At 39.7% G+C, this 22,009-nt stretch overlaps 1 protein-coding gene and 1 long non-coding RNA gene across 14 annotated transcripts in view; one reads left to right on the forward strand and one right to left on the reverse strand.

The window, feature by feature from the left end:
* Positions 1-3,171: 3,171 nt before the first annotated feature.
* Positions 3,172-7,036, reverse strand: LOC128806484 (uncharacterized). The gene is made up of 3 exons (XR_008436838.1): positions 6,816-7,036; positions 3,703-3,848; positions 3,172-3,218 (listed from the first exon to the last, which is right to left on the reverse strand). It is a non-coding gene; the product is annotated as an uncharacterized LOC128806484 (long non-coding RNA).
* Positions 7,037-7,147: 111 nt separating this feature from the next.
* MAPK10 (mitogen-activated protein kinase 10) overlaps positions 7,148-22,009 on the forward strand; it is a 137,741-nt gene continuing 122,879 nt past the window's right edge. For 11 of the 13 annotated variants that reach the window (XR_008436839.1, XM_053976077.1, XM_053976072.1 and 8 more), the window contains exons 1-2: positions 7,387-7,522; positions 11,918-12,037. The gene's annotated coding sequence lies outside the window, so the exon portion shown is untranslated. Of the gene's footprint in view, positions 7,311-7,386; positions 7,523-11,917; positions 12,038-22,009 lie in introns of those variants that run through there. The other 2 variants (XM_053976079.1, XM_053976080.1) reach the window with 2 other exon arrangements.

Raw genomic sequence — 22,009 nt, forward strand, 5'->3', positions numbered from 1 at the left:
TATTCTGCACCTTTGGGCAATTATGGAGCTGTCGAGCTCAGCCAGTTCGTGCATTGTCCTCACTTAGCTGCTGCTTTGTTCCAGAATCAATATTGAAATATGGTGTTTAAAGTGTTGCTTTGACAGACCTGCACAATGCTGTATGATAGCAGCATCTGAGCACGCCATGGAAGCAACAACCCCAAGGGTTTTATTCTCTTTATCTTCAGATGGGTCTGCTGCCTTGTCTTGGCAAACAGTATCTGAGTGTGGCATTAAATTGTGTTTGTACCCATTCCAATAGGGACCTTGGATTACATGAGGAGTTGTGGGAGGAAGAGGAAATGTGGTTTTTCAGGTGGTTTCTCAGGCCCCATGCCAGCCTGTGTGACACAGAGAGATGCAGGGTGAGCGGCTCCTGCTGAGGTGAAGCAGCCAAGGCTCCCTCGGGCAGTGTTGCCCCAGGTGGGAAGGGTTCACGCAAATGCTGGTGCAGCACCACGTGTAATGCATACTCTCCTACCTTTGTCCAGTGTCTGAGAGCATCACAAGCATTCCTGAGGCATCAAGTGTGGAAAGCAGGTGTGGTGAAGGGAATGTTTACATGCTTTGAGACTGTGCATCCCCTGTATGTTGCACTGGGTCGTTACCCTACCTTATCCCGCTGTGTTTTGCTCTGAATGAATTCTGTACAAATTAAATGAAAGTTTAGCTGTTCTACTTCTTTTTAACTCACAGGCAATGCTGGAGTCCTCGGGGCTAGTTTCTGTCTCTATGAGCTGCAGCCTTTACAACTCCCTAGTTTAGTGAAACCTTTTTGACCTATTTCTTGGTTCAGGTCTGAGATAAAATACAGCATCCAAAAATGCTTTTTCCATTATGTGATCATTCTGCTCCCAAGGGGGAACAAGAACACCTTTGAAATCACACATTTGGAAGAAATACTTGAGAGGAACTAAATGCACAGAGGCAGTCAGCTCAAATGCTTAAAACAGTGATCACATACTGCTAATTCTGACATTATATAATCTTAGTGTATAGTCTTAGTTGGAACTGTTTGATTTCCTTGTGGGAGCAGAGGCTTACTTATGTGCAAGAAATGTGTAATCAGGACTTGGTAAGTGAAAGCATCACCTGGTGAGCTTGAGAAAAAAATCGATGAGTGGTCCAAGCTCTTATATGAGAATTAAAGTTGAGAAATGAAACAATTCCCAAGCAAGTAATGTACCAAGAAAGATTTTATAAGAAAAGGCAGTATATTAAAAGCTTTTGAAGCAACCCAGGAACCAGAGTTTTCAGTAGCAGAGGCGGTTGAGCCATCTCTCAGCAGGGTGCTGAAACCCATGTAGTTCACTAAATCTACTGATGCATTCTTTTCCCATTTCAGTAAGTTTGAACACAACACTTTTTAGCCAAGAGAATTATTTGGCCCATATCTTCTAAATCCTACCTTGGGGAACATATTATTGTCATGGTAATATAGTCAAAGCTTTTACCGTTAGCTCAAGATAGGAATCTGTATTGTTTCAAAATGTATATTTGGAGCACAACTTATTGAAATCATCAATATTTATACAGCAGATAATATCTTCAGACAGGCTGGACACCATCTGTCACAGTCTGATTTAATTTTATGGTTGTAGCAAAAAAACTGAACTGACAGTGTGGAATTTTTCACAGAAGTCAGCTGGAAGTGTGTCATGGTTTTCAGGTAAACCTGTGAAATGTTGTAAATGATGGCTGTGTATTCATGTTATGTAAATGGGGAAAGTACTCATTTGGGGGAGGGACTGGTTTCTGTTTGTTTGCATACTGAAACGAGTTTAAATTCTGTTTAGTGCTCTATTGTACTGGAATCATTTGTAATTGAATCCTTCATACATGCCTTATGGATCTCTGCAGGGAAAATTGAGCATGAAATCATTTGCTCTGGAAGAATTACTGAATACAGGAAGTGACAATTTTTAAAATTAAATAAGATTTGAGCAATTCATGGCATTACTTTCAGATGGCAATTTAGAATTAAGGTTGTTTTCTTTTTCATGGTAAGCATTTGGTTTATGGCATCTTTAGCATTTTATGTAATATTTTATATCCTTAGAACAATAAAATACCCATGATAAATTAGTTCAAAATTATATTAGTGCATTTTAGGGTATATTTATTTGCTAGAGTTTTACAGGACATGCAGCCCTTGGCAGGAGACAAAGCAGTTTCAAAAATGGCAGCAGTATTATCGTGTGCCAAAGTTGTTCTCTTGATATGTGTGTCATCAAATAACAAGTAAAATATTTAAAAAAATTAAAATATTTAAAAAAATTTTAAAAATAGTAAAATATTTTTCACTAACGATGCAGTAATTGAAGGCACAGATGAAATAGTTTCATGTACAGTGAGACAGTCCTGTTTCTCTAACACTTCGATGCTTGAAGTTATTCATTAAATTCATTCTCTTTACTGAAGTAAGTATTTAACAGTCCACTTTTGTACATCTAATTTACTGCTAGTGAGATACATGTGCATCTTGCTGTTTCATGTTTATGGGCTTTCTGTCACGACATCCTTTTTCTAATGATGATGGCTGTAAAAGCTTGAACCCTTCAAGTTTGTGTATTCATGTGCACGCATTTGTGTGCACATTTCCCCTGTGCTGCTGCCTGTGGTGTTTAATGCATATCTGCTAAGATTTGTTTTATCCTATCTTAGATCTTGATTAAGGAATGTACAGGTAATGGAAAGCACTCTGGAAGAACCATTTTTCCTGAATTTGCTCTTGTCCTCTACTACATCTAAACCAGGATTTTAATATCTAAAATAATGACTTTTGGTCAGATATCTGCTGGATTTTGTTCTTGTTTGTACAATGTACAAGCAAGTGATCAGTGCAACTCCTTAGATCGCTTATTGTTAATCAGTCTGCCTTCTAAGAATTCTTCTGGTGCATCTGTTGTGCTGATTCACTGTTTCTTTCACTTAAAACCTCCCTTGTGAAAAAATGAATCAAGTGGACTTGTCCAACAGCCGTGCCCTGCCCTGTGATATCACTGCCTGTTCTCAATTACCCAGCATTATCTCCAATTACACTTTGTAATTGCAGGATCTCTGCATTGGTCAGGCCTCATGAAGGTAACAGGAAGGTTTAGAATGTGCTTTTCCATCTCAGAGTTATATAGAAAACTGACAGGATGCTGGTCAGAGTAACTTCTTCATCTCAGTTTAGTTCTGTTACATTTGTCCGCCTGTATAACAAAGTAAAAGAAATCCTGAGGTTAAAATGTCCACTTCTTTATGATATGGCAGTGAAGAGGTAGTGGGAGGAAAGGGGATGAAAGAAGGGTTATAGGAGTACGTGTAACTTTCTTCAGTTTTTTTAAGCCTTTCTCAATCATTTGCATAATAACTGTGGAAAATGAAGTGGCTTTAAAGGCCTCTTGATGGAGATAAACACAAAATCCAAGATTCTTATTTGTTTTCGTCTGGGATAAAGTCCAGGTCAACCTTCATCAGAAATTTTTCCTTTAGAATGAGACTGAATAAGAGCAATGAAGGCATTGAAAATTTTTGGTTATTGTTAAAAACTAGCTGAGAAGTTCAGCACAGTGGAGGGTTGTATGGCAGACAAGTGAAAGCTGCAAATAAAAAGAGTTTGTTACATTGCTCCCTCCTTGAAAAATAACTTTGGAACAAAGATGCACTTGGATTTCGTGTACAATGGGTACATACCTGGGGAAAACAGCAGTGGCTGGTTACATGGAAAGCCTGGCACATTTCTTCACTGTTACTGGAGAGTACAACATTGCATCAGACTGGAATAATACAAAACTGTGGCTGAAAGTGCTGCTGAGAAATCCCTTGGCTTTAGCACCGACCTGGGTGGAAGAATTTGTTCAAAGATTGGTTTGTTGCTTTATGCCTTAAAACATGAAAATGCTTGCTCACTAGGATTTTATGGTAGTGGCCTTAATTTGATGTGATTCAGAACAATATGACCCCTATAAGGCAGGCAGAGCTGAAGGGGGCGTGTAGCAGCTCTTAAACCATCACAGTTCGCAACCCACTGCGTTAAGCCATTGCCAAGTTCAGATTGCTTTGATGTGCTGGATGGCAAACTGTGGCAATTCAGGAGTTGCTGCATCCAGCCATCCATGCAGCAGGCTCTGGGAGAGATGTGCTCCAAGTGTCTCTCGTGAAGATCAATGACAGAGGTACAGTCTAGCTTTCATCTCCTGGGTTACAAAATGTAAGCAGAACTTGCATTTTAAATGAAAGGGGTTTTTTTTTGTGCTAAGGAGGGCCAACACTGAATGCTTTAGAGGCACAAAGAGGAGGTCCAAGAGCTTAGCTGACATTAATTTAGTTGGCTCATTGTGACCTTTGTAGCTAATTTTGCGCTGTAAACATCTGCTCACATACAGTCGACCTTAAATTTAGACCATACCCTCTTCTGGCCTTACCTGTCACAGACAGCACACCCGCCAGTTAAGACTGAAACAGCTATTCTGGGAAACTGGTGCCAAAAATGATTTGCTTAAATTGTTTGATGTCAAGTCTGATGCACTTTGTCAGGCCATTACAGTCTTTAGCCGAGGCCTAATTTCAGTGTGGAATGCATTTTGTTCATCTTGGTGTATCTTGGCTCAGCCAGTAAAGCACCTCAGGAGGACACTGTAATCACATGAGGTGAATGTGGAGGGAATTGGCGCTGAGCTTGAGGAAACAGCATCCCTTCATTGGGAAAAGAAGCATTTGAAAAGCCATTATTTTCCAGTAGATACATTGTTTCAAGGGCAAGCATCCTAGTTGTACTCCAAAGCTTCTGTCACTGCTGTAGCAGCTTAGGCTCTTTTGTCTCCTTTCTGTTTCTCCAACCCCACTCCTGTAATTATGTCAGAACGAGCCACCCTTAATCCCTTCTGCACCAGTGAGTGGTCAGTTTGTGGTATTTTCAAATATATTTTCCTGACTCACACAATAGTGTGGGGGTTGTTGGTTTTTTTTGGGTTTTTTTTTTCCTAGAAAACTTAAAATTATTGTATCCTGATTTTTTTTTTTTTTTTTTTTTTTTTTTTGGTAATACAGGAAAATATGTGTATGGATATATTTTTAAGGGAAAAACCTTCAGAGAGGTAATTTCATTCTGGTATTTTGCCTAAAAATAGTGAATTGTTGAAGAAGACCAGTAGTGAGACCAGCGGCTTGACACATTAAAAGTATCTGGCTTATTGCTTATTTCTACCACGCAGGTGTCCACAAACTGCGGTGGAAGTTGTGCCCTGCTGTCCTTTGTGCCTCCAGAGGGCACTGGTGACAACGGCAGGACATCTTCACATCTTCTCTTAGTAATACGTGGAGTGTTGGGAGGACTTTCTGTGGTGATTGTTAGCTTGTGGTAGAGCTGTTAAGTAAATGGGGGAAAATAAAAAAGACAGCTGCGTGAAAGTTGGAACTATAGCATTTTTTTCTCACTGCAACTAAATGTGTTCAGACCTTCATGCACGTATTTGTGTATGCAGGAATGATACACGAATCAAAACAAAAACCTTCACAACCAAAAAATAAGAATATGTAGGGGAAACGGGCTAATGGAGGAGGAGTGGTATATGTCGACAAGAACGGGCAGCCAATAACTCAGGGGCCCATCACAGCCCTTGACTTCACTCTGTCTGTAGTTAGGTTAAACAATTTAAATGTTTATGTGTCATGCCATACGTCAATGCATGGGCTGCTAAAGGCACTTGGGTGGCCCTGAGAAAAACCAGAGTAACACAACCTGGGTTAGATAACCTCCATGACTGAGTTCCTGGTCGCACCAGGACTGTGTTTGGCTCTGGGTGTGGTAAAACCTGTGGAATATTTGGACCAGTGGCCAGAAAACTGCAATGAGTTCCTTGGTGTTCTTTTTGACCAATGAAATTGATATACTGAATAAAATGGTTTGTTTTTTTGAAAGGGTATTTTGGCAAGATAGAATGTCAGCATAATAGGAGGAAAGACAAAAAGGATTGGGATTGTTCAGCCAGGAGAAGTCTTTGAGGTGATCTAACTGTGGCTTTCTATAACCTGAAGGGAGCCTACAGGAAAGATGGAGAGGGAGGCCCTTGTAAAAAGAGGGCCCTTTTTACAAGGGCCTGGAGTGACAGGACGAGGGGGAATGGCTTTAAACTGAAAGAGAGCAAGTTTAGGTTAGATATTAAGAATGATGGATGGATGAAAGAGGAATGAAAAAAATGGATGTCCCATCCCTGGCAATGTGGAAGTCCAGGTTGGGTAGGGCTCTGAGCAACTTGGTCAAATCAATGACATCCCTGCCCAGGGATACTGGAACTGGATGATCTTTAAGGTTGCTCCCAGCTCAAACCATTCTATGATTGTATGATATTTCTGACTACTTCTTATCCCAGCCTAAATCTTATGGAAGTGTAGTAGCCTTCCAGTGTACTTTCTTTGCTGTTTTTTATGTCAGAAGAGAAAAGACATCCTGCAGCTTGATATGTGCAGAGGAAATGTTATCTGCTCAATTTTTAGACTTGAGGGCATCAGAAGTCATCACTAACTCTGCTTGGTTCTGTGAGCAAAAAATGCAATAGTTCCTCTGTGCAGTGGTCATTTTTAGAAGTGGGATTTGTGGCAGTCTAGCAGTGGGCACAACATACTGCTGGTAGGGAGATCTTTAGCAGGTCCTTGGGCTTCTGAGGGACTCCAAGAGTTGCACTGCCTGTTCATTCGAGCAGTAGCTGTGTTCGATAGCTGTGGAGGAGATGTGTTATAATTTTATAATTTTTTTTTAAATCCCTCTCCCAGGCTGAAACTTGATTGAATTTTAAAAAGATGTGTACATTTTTTAGGGTGATGGGCCTTTGTGTAGCAGCTAATGTAAACAAAAGAGCAGATCCACACTGCTATTACCACCTTCCCTCTGTACTGCAGATGTCTGAGCTGGTGAGTGCTACAGGAGGCTGCTCAGCTTCCCGTTGCAGGCTGCTCTACCCCCTGATTCTCCAGGAGATACCGTGGCTGTGGCTGCAGATTAGATTTTTCTCTCCCTCCCCCTGCGAGACCTCTGTGTGCTTTGACGTCATGTGTGCTCCTTTCAGTTGCCATAGCAGCCCCATTCCCCAAGCTCTCTGCCTGTCTCCTCTGGTAGGTTCCACAATGGTACAGCCAGCATCACGCTGCACAATGGTTTCCAGGCAGTGAAAGAGCGTGATTCAGCAAGCCACTCTTCCCCCCCTCCCCTTTTATTTCATTATTATCAGACATTTTGCCTCCCCTTCTTCTGTTCTCTTCTGCCCTCTCCCCCAGGCTTTTATTCAGTTCTTTAAAGGAAAACGGTGATTTACCTTGAAACCAACTGCCCATCTTTTTTTTTTTTTTTATTTTTTTTTTCCCCTGTCTTTCCCCCCCCCCCCCCCCCCATTATTATAAATAGCCTGTTTTTTTTTTTCCTCGGCACTGTTTGGAATGTGATTTAAAAATACCACCTAAAGTCGCAGTTTGGGGAAAAGGTTTCTGGACGAGGAGAATAGCTCGCAAGCAAGGAATGGTAGGTGGTTGATGCTAATATTCTTTGACTAACTGCTTTTGCGGGGTGGGGTGATGAATATTGATTGCTGCTTGAGGGGAAAAAAAAAAAATATTAAAGCGAGGGAGAGAAAGAGAGAGAAAGGTTAATGAAGTAAACTGCTAAGCGAAGCAAGAAGGCTGCACCTGTCCGTTCTGCGGCCAGAGAAGCATCGTTTTCCTGGCTTCGGGTGTGTATGAGCCTTAATGTTGGGGCGCTGTGGGTGACCGGCGGCCGTGAGAGCAGGGCAGGGGCACTCCGTGGATGGGAGCGTGGTGGTGCTTTACCAGCTGGCTCGTGTAAACACTGGGGTTTTACTCAGCCTCATCGCCTCTAACGCTGCCTGCGGGCTTTGGGGGGAAGGAGGTGTCTTGGCTTGCGGTTCAGGAGAAAAATGAGGGTGTTGTGGGGGTCCATACACAGCTGTAAAAATTTTGAATGTGGAAAAATAAAGAGAGGACAAGGAGCTGGAAGATTCAGAGGACAGAAGTCCTGGCCTTTTGCAGAGTGATTGAATGCCAAAAAAAAAAAAAAAAAAGTGTGTATGTGGAAGTGTTTGACAGACCTTGTTGGATGTGGGGGGACGGGGTTGTTTTTAAGAAAGTAGCCTTTAATCATCCGCATTACTTGGATTCAAGTGGACAACTCGGCCCACTGGGTTTAACAGAACCACAAGAGCTTTGTGGTGTGTTTACAGAAGTGTTTACAGCAAGCTATGGGCCAGTTATTTTGCAAAAGAGAATTAACCATCTGTAGATGCTGCAGTGAAATCAATGTTGCTTTGCAGGGAGATCCTCTGGCTCAAAAAGCTACTGCTACAGGAAGAAATGTTGGTTTTGTTTTTTACAGCAGAGTGACATTATTAGAAATAATAGAAATTTGCCTTGGATAATTAAGTGTTACAGCATTGTCTAATAAGCAGGCTGTGCTCCCAGTGAACCATGGTGGGCATGCTTCACACCATTCGTGTGCTGGGGGACTGTCAGCTTGTTTACATGGGCTCCTTTTGCTGCATAGCTTCCTGATATCCTCAGTGCAACTTTCCCCTCCTCTGATATGTTCACTGTAAGTTTTGCCAGAGACTTCTACAGGGGCAAACCGACACTATGTGAAAATACAGATCTTGAGGGAAATTATGGCACGGAGTAGAAATGTATTGAGAGGAAAATGCAAATAATTATATTGTAACTAATCAGAGGAGTCTTGAAGTCAGCTTGGTGGAGGACACAGAGGCTGTCCTGCAAGCCCAGCTTTAGCAAAAGAGGGGGTTAAGATAGAACAGGCTGGTGTAGGTACGGCACAGGGCTGTTTGTCTTTGCCCACGTGTAACCTGTCTTCGGTCCCCATGCCTTGGGGAAAATGGGGTGCACCAAACCCCACTATTTTAACCTTCTTTCAGTACAGTGCTATATAATCACTGGTCAGGAACACTGGAGCAGTATTTTCTCCTGTGGTCCTCTGGCTGTCTGCTCTCTTCCTGCTAGGAATGGTGGCATAGGAATACCCTTTCAGTTGGCTCAGCTAATGACTTTGTCTTACAGGGATGCGGATGTGAACAACAAAGGTGATTTGACCTCAGCCATTAAACAATATTCTTTTTCCCTGACTCTCAATAAACTGCACTCTTGCTCATACCTCTCTCCTGATGTTTCAGAGTATGCATGGTTTTTCAGGGTCCTGTTGTAATTATGGTTTTGTCGAGGAGTATTAGGATTACAAGGATGTTCCTAAATAGGATAAGGACAGAAATAAGTTAACTTCAGCTGCCTGTCTGCCCGCTTGGAAAATGTCCTTCTCATTGTTAAAAAGCTCCTTCAGTACACACACAGGTTTCTATGAGCAGATGACAGGGATGAGTGTTTTCTTGTAGGTTTGGTTTTTTTTTTTTTCCCTGCTGTCAGTGGCTGGCATGTTTGCAGCTGTTTTTTAGCGATTTAACAGTACTGGATCAATATACCTTCAAACAGTGTTACAGTACCAAATCTGGCGTGGGAAAGCAAAGAGAGAGTTATCAAAATTTCACTGCCATAGTATTGGAGAAGGTCATAAAGTTCACTTGTAGTTTACAGTTCATTGCAAAATTAATCTAATTTAAGAGAGTGCTAAAGCAGGCCCAAAGGAGAGTGGTTTTATCATTGCTTTTGCCGACGACATCATAATTTTCTTAAGACTTGGAAGAGAGAAAAGCTGCATTTAGGGAATGGCCTCCAGCTTTAAAATTGGCAATCTCTTAAACTGTTGTTCAGTAGATACTACCCAGTTCCTTGGACAATTCCAAATTACAGAAAATAGCACTGGCTTGTTGATAAATTTTCAAATCCAAGTAAATATTTGGGTTTTTTGTCCCAAGCATTCTATACCCCTAGCCCCTCCCATTCCAGCATTACATTTTGAGCTTACAATAATAGCACTACTGGAAATTATGTCCTGAAAGCCTAGTGATTGCAGAATCACTGCAGTTGCTGCTCTGTCATCAGGAGTAAAGGAGAGAGTCTTCATTGGACTACAATACTGAATATGTATATATATATAAATCCTGGCCTTCAAGGCTCATTTTCTGCTTTTGATTCTTGCACGCTTACTGTTCCTTTTCTATGATTCTTGCACCCTTACTGTTTTGAAAGCTACTTGCAAGGAAAATGGACCCTCATAAAAGGACCACCAGTGATTAAAGTAGAAATCAAAAGCAGTAGAGGGGATGGGATGGAATTTCCTGGTCCCCTCTCCACTGTTTATGAGCAGCTCTTCTTGAGCTGCTCTACTGTGTTTTAGCCTGATAGCTGTAGATTTGTTAGCATGCTTTAGCATCTCTCTTGGCTAGTTGTTAGAAGAGAAGGGCAGGAAATTCAAGTCCCAAAACTTTCCAGTCTTATTGGTTTTTTATACAGTGAGGTTTTTGGCAGAAGTTTCGGCGTGTGAACTCACTTCTGGTGGTGGCGGCATGTTCTCAGTTTCATTTCTACACGAGGGATGTGAATTTGTGAGCTTTAGTGTACCCTAGGATCTTCCTGACTATGCCTGGAGTACAGGGCAGTGTCTTTTTACAGCAAGGAAAAGGAAAAGCAACTGTTGTGTTTTTAGGAAGATTGTGGGCTTTTCTCCCATCTAAGAACAAGGCGATGTTGACAACCCTGTGAGTGCAGCCCCTTGCTCACATCACAGCAGTGACATGGGAAATTTGGGATGTATTAGGACCTGATCTAACACGAATCTCTGGGTATGTTGGACTCTCTCAGGACTTTTGTGAGGTAATAATCAGTAAAAGTTGGAGTCCAGAAGAGCCTTCCAGTCAAGTCAATAGCTGCTTCACCAGGATTCCACACTAAGAGCTCAATAACCCAGCAAATTAGGAACTGTAATTTAGGGGTTGGATTTCAGGAGCCTGAGTTGGGCCCTTTTTTGTTAAGTAGTTGTTTTCTCATGAGGATTTTTCATTTTCTGTTCTTAGCACACAGTTTTAGTTCTCTTCTGAGATACCTGAAAGCATGTTAAGATACAGGACAATGTTGCTCAAACCTTATACTTAATAGTAACGACTTAGTTTTATTCAGTGGTTAGGTACCAGAACACCATGTTTTATTGTTCCTTCTCTTATTCACTGTCTTAATACCACAGCATTTGCTTTTTCCTAGAGTTCTTGAGGTTGTCTGTAAGTTTCTTGGCTGCATGTGCTTTGCCAGTTGAACTTTTTTGTCACATGCTTTGTTATTTGTTTTTAAGAGGGTGCTAATTTGATAAACAGCATTAATTCACAGGCCTTTTCTGATGCCTATATGTATCCATATCACACCATTTTTAAAGCTGTCAATAATGTCATAAGTCAAATTTAATTTCCATCCCCAGTTATTGGTGGCAGGAGACTGTGTCCATATCTCAACTTATTATAGGTAAAGATTCTGCTCTTCCTTATTCCAAAGAAAAAAATTTGAAGATCTGGCCTGAGAAAGATAGATAGTATAGAAACAAAAAAAATTATTTTAGTTTTTATGATTTTTTTTTTTTTAGTGCCATCTGTTTCAATTTGAACAGTCTTGAACATGTGCTCTTGAGCACTAAGGCTTTGATTTTTTTCCCTTTTTTTTTTTTTTGCTGGTGGGGGAATAACTGTAACACACTTCTCCCATTTAAACAGCACTTCATTCTGCATTATTTTCTGTCTCCTGCCTTTCTTCTTTGTGTAGAAGAAAGGAAATTTATGGTACAGATAGTGCCTGAATGGGATGCATTATGGCATTATCAGAGGGAAATCTAAAGTCTTTGTTATATAATGTGCAGATATTGATATTCCAGGTTAGTTTAGTTTTCTGAAATTTTCTGTGTCAACCAGACTTGAAAAATAAACCCCAAATATTTCTTTCTCTTTTTTTTTGTGCTTAGGGCTAGTATTAGAAACCTGTATCAACAGCAGGCCAGACTCAAATATCAGCTATGGCAACCCATGCATGAAGTTGATGCCTTTGAACTATTTCCTATAGATGAGACATAGCACATGCTGTGGTGAGTCAACAATGTATTATTTTATTAAATCATACTTCTTGGCAAAAAAAAAAAAGAAAAAAAAAAGATGCTTAATGCCGAAGTGAATGCTGATTTTTTTTTTTACTTTTTTTTTTTTTTTTGAGGGGGGAGGCAGGGAAAATTAAAGTTACAACTTGTAGTAATTTTTAGTACACATTAACATAATGCTGTCATCTTATAATGAGTTTTCCAAGCGTATAATTTCTGCATTGCACAGTTATCAGATGGAGCACATTCAAATGTGGTTTCAGAGGAAGTGTTAATATAGCAAAATAATTTTAAAAAAGACCTACACATGCAGTGTTCTGAGCACTATTTAAAATGGCAAAATCTGTTTGACTACTGCAAAATCCACAATTTTTGACTTATTTTTGCAACTAATGTTTTCCATCTCTTAAATTTGGTGTGGAGGGAGAGGAAAGGTTGTTTTGTTTCTCTTTGAGATGACTGAAGAAGATTTGGGGGAGTCATCACAGACTTTTTTATCATATATCTCTTTATCCTTGGACAGGAAAATAGTGAGAACAATGATGAAAATCAAAGTTTTTTTTAAAAATACTTGGTAGCTTTAATGTCTTAAGTCTGTTAATAACTTCAATGCATATTTCATACATAGTAAGTCATTTTGGTTCTGATAATTTCTTTAGGATGGTTTTGGTGTACCTCTGGGGAGATGAGGAATTGTTTTCAGATTTCTCATGTAATCTCAATAGAATTGTTGTCAAAAATTGCAACTGTTGCTCCAGTAAGGTGTAGCTCCAAGTCACTGAAATGTTTTTGTAGGGAGATAGAACTCTTACTTGTAGATGTGGCATGTGGGTAACGTTAAGGGTGATGAACACTCTTTCATCCTTGATGAAGCTGATGAAAAAATTTAAACAGGTGTCAGTTAAATCTACTTGACTGCTTTGAAGTAAGATGAGTAGCAGAAAGCAGTGCCTGCCACCGAGAGAAATTTGTGCTCTGTTGGAATCTGGAGGGTTTCTCAAGGGGAGAAGACATACACTGGACAGTGATTTGTGGCATGAGGAGTCACAGTCTGGATGCTCACATCCCTGACTTGTGGACATCCAGTGGAAGCAGTACATTTATGTAAAACTTAATAACCTCTCTTTTTTTTTTACTACTATGATATTTTTAACTTCTTATGGCTTTTAGGGCCCATTGTCCTAAGGTAATTCTGGTTAACAACACAGCCTTCATCTTGGCTTAACGTCTGGGCTTTGGAAACTCTGACACTGAGCCTTTTGCATATGAATGGGTCTGGGTGACTTTTGCGTTTACAATGAAGCCTGAAACTGTATTAAAAAAAAATAATTTGCTTTAATTCTGTGTTTAGGAGCATACAGATAACCTGCTAGTTGTAGATAATGAGAATTTTAAATAAGCTGGCAAGAGCAAGGTATGTATGATTTCTGGTAGTCGATGGAGTGGTGCAAATCAAGGATTTTGTTAACATGTCCATGATGAACAGTTGCTAAGCAGATGTTGCATGACATTTTTATAGTGTTTTGTACATGTTAATGCAATTAGCTGATAGTCATGGCAGCTCAGTTCCTCTCACCATTAACATTATTAAAATTGCTGTGTAAGTAGAAAAGTTGTTCTTAAGAAGCTGGCTGATGATAATCCCCACTCCTGGTGATTTTGCATTTAGTAGTATATGTAGTGCTAATTTTGGAACACAGTGGTACTGCTGTCTACAAGCAGTTGATCATTTGTCCCCCAGGTCACCAAGATGTCTTTATCTTAATGTTGCAGCTATTGATATTTGCCGTGTGGTATTTCAAGCATTTACCAATGGCTCTGTTCAGGTTACTTTCTGAGTTTAGCGCACATCTAAGTCACCTCCCCCAGCTCTGTTCTTCCCAATTTAGATTTTAGGGTGGGTAATCAGTCCAAATAGCAGTTTTTCAGAAACAGCATATGAAATGTGTCAAAAGAACTCAGAGATGTTGTAGGGAGAGAGTTGCTTGAGAAGTTTCCTTCCAGATGACACAGCATTAATAGGCAAAATTAGTTAAATAAGCTTAACAGAAATTAAGGACTGTAAACTCTTGTTGTGAGGCTACAAAAACATCTGTAGGTGTTTCCAGGCATTTAATACAACCCTTTAGCATGGATTTAAAGCTCTCTATAGGAATAAGGCATGCACTTCTGTAAACATGTGTGTAGCAAATGCAGTTTGAAATCTGGGGTTTATGCTCTCTGTGCAGGCTCTCTCCAGTTAATATTGCTCATTAAGGCAGTTTGATCATATAGCTTTATTTTGCATTCAGCAATATCTGTTGATGAAAACACAAGCTTTGCAACTGTAAAAATTGTATGTGAAATTAGAAACTACATACAAAAATTAGCATATAATTAGTGAAGTTGAATTAACGGCCAAAATCTTTTTTAAAAGGTCAGGAAAAGAAGCATTTGGAGAACAGAAGTACATATCAATATTCATCAAGAAAAGATCAAGCAAGGAAAAAAAACCTTGGGATGCTCTGTTTACCAAAAAACTGATGTTAGTGCTGTGGGCAATGGGTGTTTTTTTACAGTTGAGTTAGTAATTTTATAAGAAACCACATGAGAGAAAGGTTTTGCTACATCTATGCAGAGAAGCAAAGTACCTGGGATAAAGGAATTTTGGGGTTTTTTTAAGTGCTTGAAAAAAACATTTGAGGATCTATTTTGTAGCGTCTTGGCTTGGTATCTTGCTACTACAGTCACTCTTTTTTTTTTTTTTGGAATATTGTGTTGGTTCCTCTTATGTTCATCACAGGTGTTAAGTGCATGAGAAAAAAATCAGAGGAACTCAGAGCACAGTTTTCTCTGAGAAACTTGTGTTCTGCTCCTCTGCCTAATAGAAAAGCCATGTTTATATTAAATTTGCTGCATATGATATATGTAAAAACTTATTACCTGTTACTGATGATGGCCATATAATGTGCAACACATTTCCCTTTGGAGGACTGTTGCCTGAGCTGATTTCCAAAAGCTATTTGTAATGTGATCAGCTACATGCAAACAAAGGGTTTTCAGAAGTGACCTCTAATATTCAAAGCCTCAGCCCCTCACCCTCTCTACTTTTAAAGGGGGCTGGATTTTTTCCAGAGAGTGCTGGGATCTTCATTTTGGATTATAGAGTTTGCAATAGAACCACTTGATCACCTTTTATTTCAATAAACCTTGCTGGAGATGCCCATGAAAGGAATTTTCCTGCCTTTGCATTTTTTGTTGTTGTTGTTGATTATCTTTCTTTCCTTTATATGGATTTTCTTTTTTGTGTACTCGGGATATTCTTTTGCAGAGTGTTTTCCCTGCCCTTTAAACTCAGATAATGTTATGTGGGTTTACACTATTAGTTCTGATTCATATGCCTTCTCCTTCCATCCTTTGTTTGTCTTTAGTTATTCTTACAGCCCCTAAGATTAGTATTTTAATTAAATTATATTGAAATATAGCATTGTCAACTTATGTAGTATTTGGTTTTTTTAAACGCCCTGGGCTAAGTATCACATACATGTGAGAAATGAGAGCTTTCCTTTAACAAAATGTAGGCTTTTTGTTTATATTACTGAAAAAAAATGAAGCTTGAGTACATGAAAGAGTGAGGCTTCAAAAATGAACAGCCCTCCCACCAAGATTATTCTCTAGTGATATATTGGAATTTTGAGATCATGTAACATGGGTCTTAGACATTTAGGACAGATAGTCTTCATTTTTTTTTTTTTTTTATTGCTTAATAAATAAATTATTTATTTGATTATTATTGGAAAGTGAATATTTGCTGTCTTTCTAATGCTTGTAATGACACAGACATACCATATGTTGTATCTATGTCTGTATTCCCCCAGTAGTTGAACTGGCCCAGCAAAGGTCAAGCTATTTGCACATTTGAAAAGTGAAAATGAAATTTATCTCAAAAATTCAAGTGCCTGGTGTCTGTCTTTGAGCGATCTCTAGTTGTTTAATTTTGCTCTGGAATATTTCTGTACCAAATGGTTTTATTCTGCCACATGTCAGTCTGAGCTTACTGAAAAGGAGTGAGTTTAATTTATGAGCTTAATGCTTTCCTGTGTCAGGCGTGATCTGTGAATGTATCCCATGAAATATTTGTGTCTGCTGTATTTTTTGAGTTCCTGGTGGAAAAAATAGCCCTGAACCACCTGCCAGGCTAGTTCAGCATTTGGCAGGCTCCTCTTCCAACCTTATGGAGAATATCCAGGACTATTGCTGTGGAATATGGGAGTAGAATGTCAGACAAATATATTCTGAACCTTTGAATAGTTTTCCAGCGTGATTCTTATGAGCTGTACTAAAATAATTTTAATAGCCTGCAGAAGGATAGATGGAAATACCAAATCAATAGCAAAAAAACCACCCAGAATGGTGCCAGCAGAAAGGTGGAAAAGAGACCAAGAGAGCAGTAAATTCAGCTTTGCAAGGCATGCAAACCCATATTATATAAAGTGGTGGGAAGCATTTTGTGACCGCAGGGCGAAAGATTTTGCCTGCTTCCTCTTCAAGGCTTGTCAGTGTGGTGTGTCTCTGTGCCTATTATTTGTGGCCTGTCCTTATCAAAAGTTGCCTTTCCTTCTCACAGTTTGTCAACAGGAGCAGAAACCTGAATATACCATGTAGAACTGCCAGCTTTTCCTCTGCTGTTGTGCATGTTGGAAAGACAGGGAGCACTGGCTGTGGGTGAAGGGTGTTGCTCTTGTAGGGAGGAGCACCCACAGCTCTGGCAGCATCAGCTACTGCATCCCTGCTCCCTGCACAAGGATTTTGGTGGAGCTGGGTCAAGGCTGCAGTGTGCCAACTGCTGTACAGGCATTAGGTGAGCAGCTTTAAGCTCTTGGGCAGTCGTTTCCCAGCTCTAAAAGGGAGTGGAAGAAGCCAAAGGTGTGTAGGGGGTTGTCAGTGCAATGCAGCAAGTGTGCCATCAATGTCACGCTCCTTCTCTCTTAACTATTGTTGTGGGGATGGAGAGTGGCAGGCAGGTGAAAGCACAAAGGCAAAAATGCACGGTGCAAGATTGTCCAGAAGAGAGAGGTTATCCAGAGGTCATTCCAACTCATCGTGCATCCACAGCCTCACGTGCAGCACTTGGTATCCTTCCTGCATTGGATGCAGACTGAAGGCTGGCAAGAAGAGAGGGAACACTGCAGTGCTTCCCAGTGCGTTCTTAACGTGTTCAAATTCCTGGTAGAATTAATAGGACCAATTCACCAGTGAGGAGTTTGAGGAGATGTAATTATTAAATAGGCATTCCTGAGCTGTTGGATGTTGAATAGCTCTAGATTAGTTTTATAAAAATCAGAGTTCCTGAGGCTTACAGTTTTTAATCACTTTAAAGAAAAGTAAGAACATAAGAACAGCCAGTAGTCTCACAGGAAAAATTGATCTAGAAAAGGCTTCTGTCTTCAGTGGCCATTAGCTAAATATTTGGAGAAGAAAAGTAAGAAGATAAGCAATCACCAATGGTCCTCTTGTTGTGTTCTCCTGTCTTCTGGCAATCTGATTTTTTTAGGCATAGAAATTATTTCTTTGTCTTAAAAATTCTCTTTCCTAACTCACCATTTTCTGCCCAGTATGGGTTTTATGAGATCTTTTCTAGATATTCGATCTGATGATCAAGTTCTGGTTGCATTGAAAATGCTGAGATTTTGTTTTTAAAAGGGAGTGTACATATTACCCCTATTCTGGGGAAAAAAATTAATAATTCATGTGTGAACCCACTGTAAAAATGCAGGAGCTTTAAAAATACTATAAATGTATTTAAATAATAGCACTCCGATAAGATGTTCTGTTCCTAACAGATATGAAATCATGGCTAGAGGTCATATTTATACAGCAGGCTGTGGAGTAATTTATTTTGTGTATAGCTTTGTGTTCACATGGTTGCTATCCCAAGCTGGTTTATCTAGACCAGAGCAGCAGGTAGAGTAATACAATGGTTTGGATTGAAGGGACTTTGGAAGGCAGGGCCTTCTTTCTGGGGTTAACTGGGGTTACAGAGACTTTCTGATTTGCTTCCTTACTGCCTTTGTTTAAAAATCTAACTCCAGTTAGGTATCCAGCTAGTGGGGCTACTTTCCTTGGAGCAGGTGTCAGTGCTCTCTGTTCTGGCCTGCCAACACTGCATGGAAGGAGCCATGAATGGGAGCATTTTCTTGATTTATAGTCTGTTAGGATTGAAATAGAGCACACAAGAGAAGGCAGGGTAGAAATAATTACCCTGTGCTTCATAGAGTGGATGTGATGATTTTTCTCGGTCACACATCAGAACCAGATGAAATAATGACCTAAAATGGTATTCAAATGCTCCTGTCCCTGTATTCTCAATGCAGTTGTTTCTCTGAACATAAGTGGTTACTGCTATGTCTGTGCATCATAATTTTTAACTTCACTACTTCATGCCTAGTTCAAATCAGTATGAACACTATGTATGTGATTCACCACCAAAAATTCAAAGACAGTGTTTAAAAATTGACTCCAACTATTAAAACAGGAACTTGAAGGGCAAGTCAAAAAGAAAATTGCATTTTAATGCTGGTTTTCTTGAAACAAAAAATTCTCTCTGAGATGTTCCTGAAAACGATATGCATAGCTTAATTGTGAATCATAATACTACTTAAATGCCTGCATTAATTTTATGTTAGATTACAGTCATCAGAGCATCGATAAATGTTTTTGTGGCATCATGAATGCTTGATTTGCTGTTGTACTTAAAATTAATATTTTTATCTGCCAAGCTGTGCGAAGAGAATTTCATGCATTTCTCTCATGACACAACACTGTCAAAAAATATCCACATGGTTGTACAAACAGCAATGATCTATAAACCCTTTCATAAACTGTTTTGAAGGTGATATATTAGAGTCCTCAATATAACAAACCAGTAGTGCAATTCTCTGCTTTTCTTTTGAGAATTTGGAAAAAATAAAGACAAGGCTTGGTTTTGGCTTCTTTGGGCAGATGTTGCAATTGTTAGTTGAGGTTACATGTGTGGCTCTGTACACACAGCATGAAACTCAAACTGTCACATGGGAAGCAGTATTGTCAGAACTGAAGTATTCAAAAGCCTGCAGTGAAACCTTCAGGCTTTGAACTGGTTTATTTTGATTTTGAGGGCTTGTAGGCCACCTTCGCATCTCATTGTTAAGGTTTACTCTGAAAATCAGAAAGATGTAAAACCATGCAGAACTAGAACTTGGTGGGGTCATGGAAAGAATGTGAAGGTAGATGCTGCTTTAACAGGCTGAAGGCAATAGGGGCAGTTTTTAAAACAAGAAGTATTACACATAAAATTACTCCCTAGAGACCCTAAATCAAACTGTAGCCCCTTGTATGTTACAATGATTTTTATTGGGAGGAAAGGCTGAGATACTGGTGCTTCAGCCTGGAGAAAGAAGGCTCCAAGGGAAGAACCTTCCAGTACTGAAAAGGGACTTCTAAGAAAGATGGGGGTGCTTCATAGTCGGGGCTGTAGCAACAGGACAAGGGATAATGGTTGTCAGCTGAAGGAGGGTCAATTTAGAGCAGATATAAGGAAGAAGTTTTGGGGATTGTTTTGTAATAAGGGTATTGAGACACTGAAACAGATTGTCTAGAGGTGATAGATGCCCTATCCCTGCAAACATTCGGGATCGCTGTGGATGGGGGTCTGAGCTACCTGATCTGATTGAAGATGTCCCTGCTTATTGCAGGGGGTTTGCCTAGATGACCTTTCAAAGGTCCCTTCCAATCGAAAAGAAAGAAAATAAAAGCTTGGCTCAGTAGATAAACCAATAGCCCTGCAGTGGCCTGATGCTATTTCACAGTGGCTGTGTTCATTGAGCAGCCTGACCTAGCCCTGCACACTTCCTCCCTTCCCCAGTGTTGCCTCATACAGACTTTGGGGTCATCAAGTCTCAGGTTTTTCCTACCCATCCTGCTGGGTTACAAAGCCCAGTTGCTTTGATCTTGTGATGTGAGCTACTTCTGTCCCACCACCTACTCCATTTCTTGCTGCTCTAGATAAAAACTGCTTCTTTTTTACTTTGCAATTTGAGCACTGTGTTAAAATACATGTTGTTTTCACAACTAGCACGGTTCTCTGCATGCTGGATCTTTCTGCAGAGGTCAGCAGAACTCTGGTTTGGATTTCATTCAGAACTTTTGGAGGGATGTAGAGAAGGAAGCTTGTTCTTTTTATTTCAGCCATCAGGATTGCCAGTATTTTGCTTTAGAACCTACTTGTAATAAAAACAGATTCCAGAATCAAGTTCTTCTTATTTCTGTGCCTTACTGACAAAACTATTGTACCTCTGCATCCACCACCTGTTTCTTTTCAGTGTCCAGTCCTCTTCAGATGCGTTGCTTTGTAGTTCCATCTTTTGCAGCCTCTGCTTGTTAGAAACTGTCCTTGAAAAGGTTTAGTGGATGTTTCCCAAAATAGATGCTCAAAGTAATACTGTATGGAATGCCCAGAAGAGCAACTGCATGATTTTGGGTTAGATCTGCAGACTTGTTTTGTTTCTAGTACAGCTCAGGGTGATAAGTAAATGTGATATTAACAGCTTGAAAGAAGGTTACATGATGTTTTCAAAACAATACCAAAAAATTCGACTTTGAAAGAAAAATTCAGCCCAAACATATTGACCAAGTTCAGACAAGCAAGTTTGTACCTGGAAAAGCTTGGTTGTGATGAGAGTGTGTAATAGCCATGCTGGAAAAGAAATAGATTTCCTTGTTTGGGATGCTCCTTTATCCAATCAGTAAATCCAGACCAGAAATCAGTGGTTGTTTGAGTGATTTCACTGGGCACTTTGTCTCTGGATGGGGAAGAGGGAGAACAGACAGCAAAAAAGCAGTGCACCTATGTTCTGCAGGATTTATCTTGCTGATTTTCTTTCCCCCGTGTGAGGCACTTGCTTTTGACACTTCAAATTTATGTTATTTATTTCCAATCCTTATGTTCTAGCGCAGAGCTTTCACTTGGAGCTGAGAGTTATCTGAGGGAGGGGAGAGAGTGCTATGAATGCCTTCTGTTTGTCTGTGAGAAGAATGTTTCTGTCCTCCAGAAATTCTGTGTTGGAGCAATGAGCTGCAGTTTGGAAGGGCTGTGTATCACTGCTCTGAAGGACAAGCATATGTAAAGATAACTGGCTCAGCAGCCAGAAAGAGGCAGAACAGGGATAGATGCAGCAAAATAGAGGCAGAATGAGTTTTAAACAAAGGAAGACTTATGTTTAACTGTGTCATTATGTTGGATTTATATCTGTTACATCATTGCACTTAATGAGCACATGAGGAGCTTTGTGATGTTGAATATACCTAAACCTATGGAGAGCTTTTTTATGTTTATTTCACCTCCATCTGATATTGTTTACAGTAACTTTAATGAATATATAACTAGCCATAAATCCTAAAATGTTAATCTATATTCACAGTGAATAGTATTAGAGTATCTCTTGGTACATTTCATGGTTCTACATTAATAAAACTTTCTGCTTTTTATTACCATGCAGGAAAATAAAACATGGTGTCAAGAGAGATTTAAGCCAATATTCCATCTCCAATAGTGTGTTATTCTGCAGATGGATAACATGAAATTCATGCAGAGGAACACTTTGTTCCTATAGTAAAAAGAAATATTTGGGCTCAAAGCTTCTGCTAGGCTAGTAAGTCTTCAGAATGAATAAGATTTTCGTTGTAGATTTGGTATTATGAGTTTATGTAAAATATTGCTTTTTAGTAAGTGATGTATTAATTTTCATTCACTTAGGGTGAGGCCCAAAATACATCTGCCTCTTTATCAAAAAGAGCAGATGCTGCCATTAAATTGCTCAAATTTGCCATCAGAAAATGATATTGTACTTCTGTTTTGGCACTTAGTCTTTATACTCAGTTATTTTTTTCATGCTCAATATCAGTCTTTCAGTGATGGCTTCCATATAACACATATAATAGTGATTG

Source organism: Vidua macroura, chromosome 4, assembly GCF_024509145.1.
Source record: "Vidua macroura isolate BioBank_ID:100142 chromosome 4, ASM2450914v1, whole genome shotgun sequence".
Lineage (NCBI taxonomy): Eukaryota > Metazoa > Chordata > Aves > Passeriformes > Viduidae > Vidua > Vidua macroura.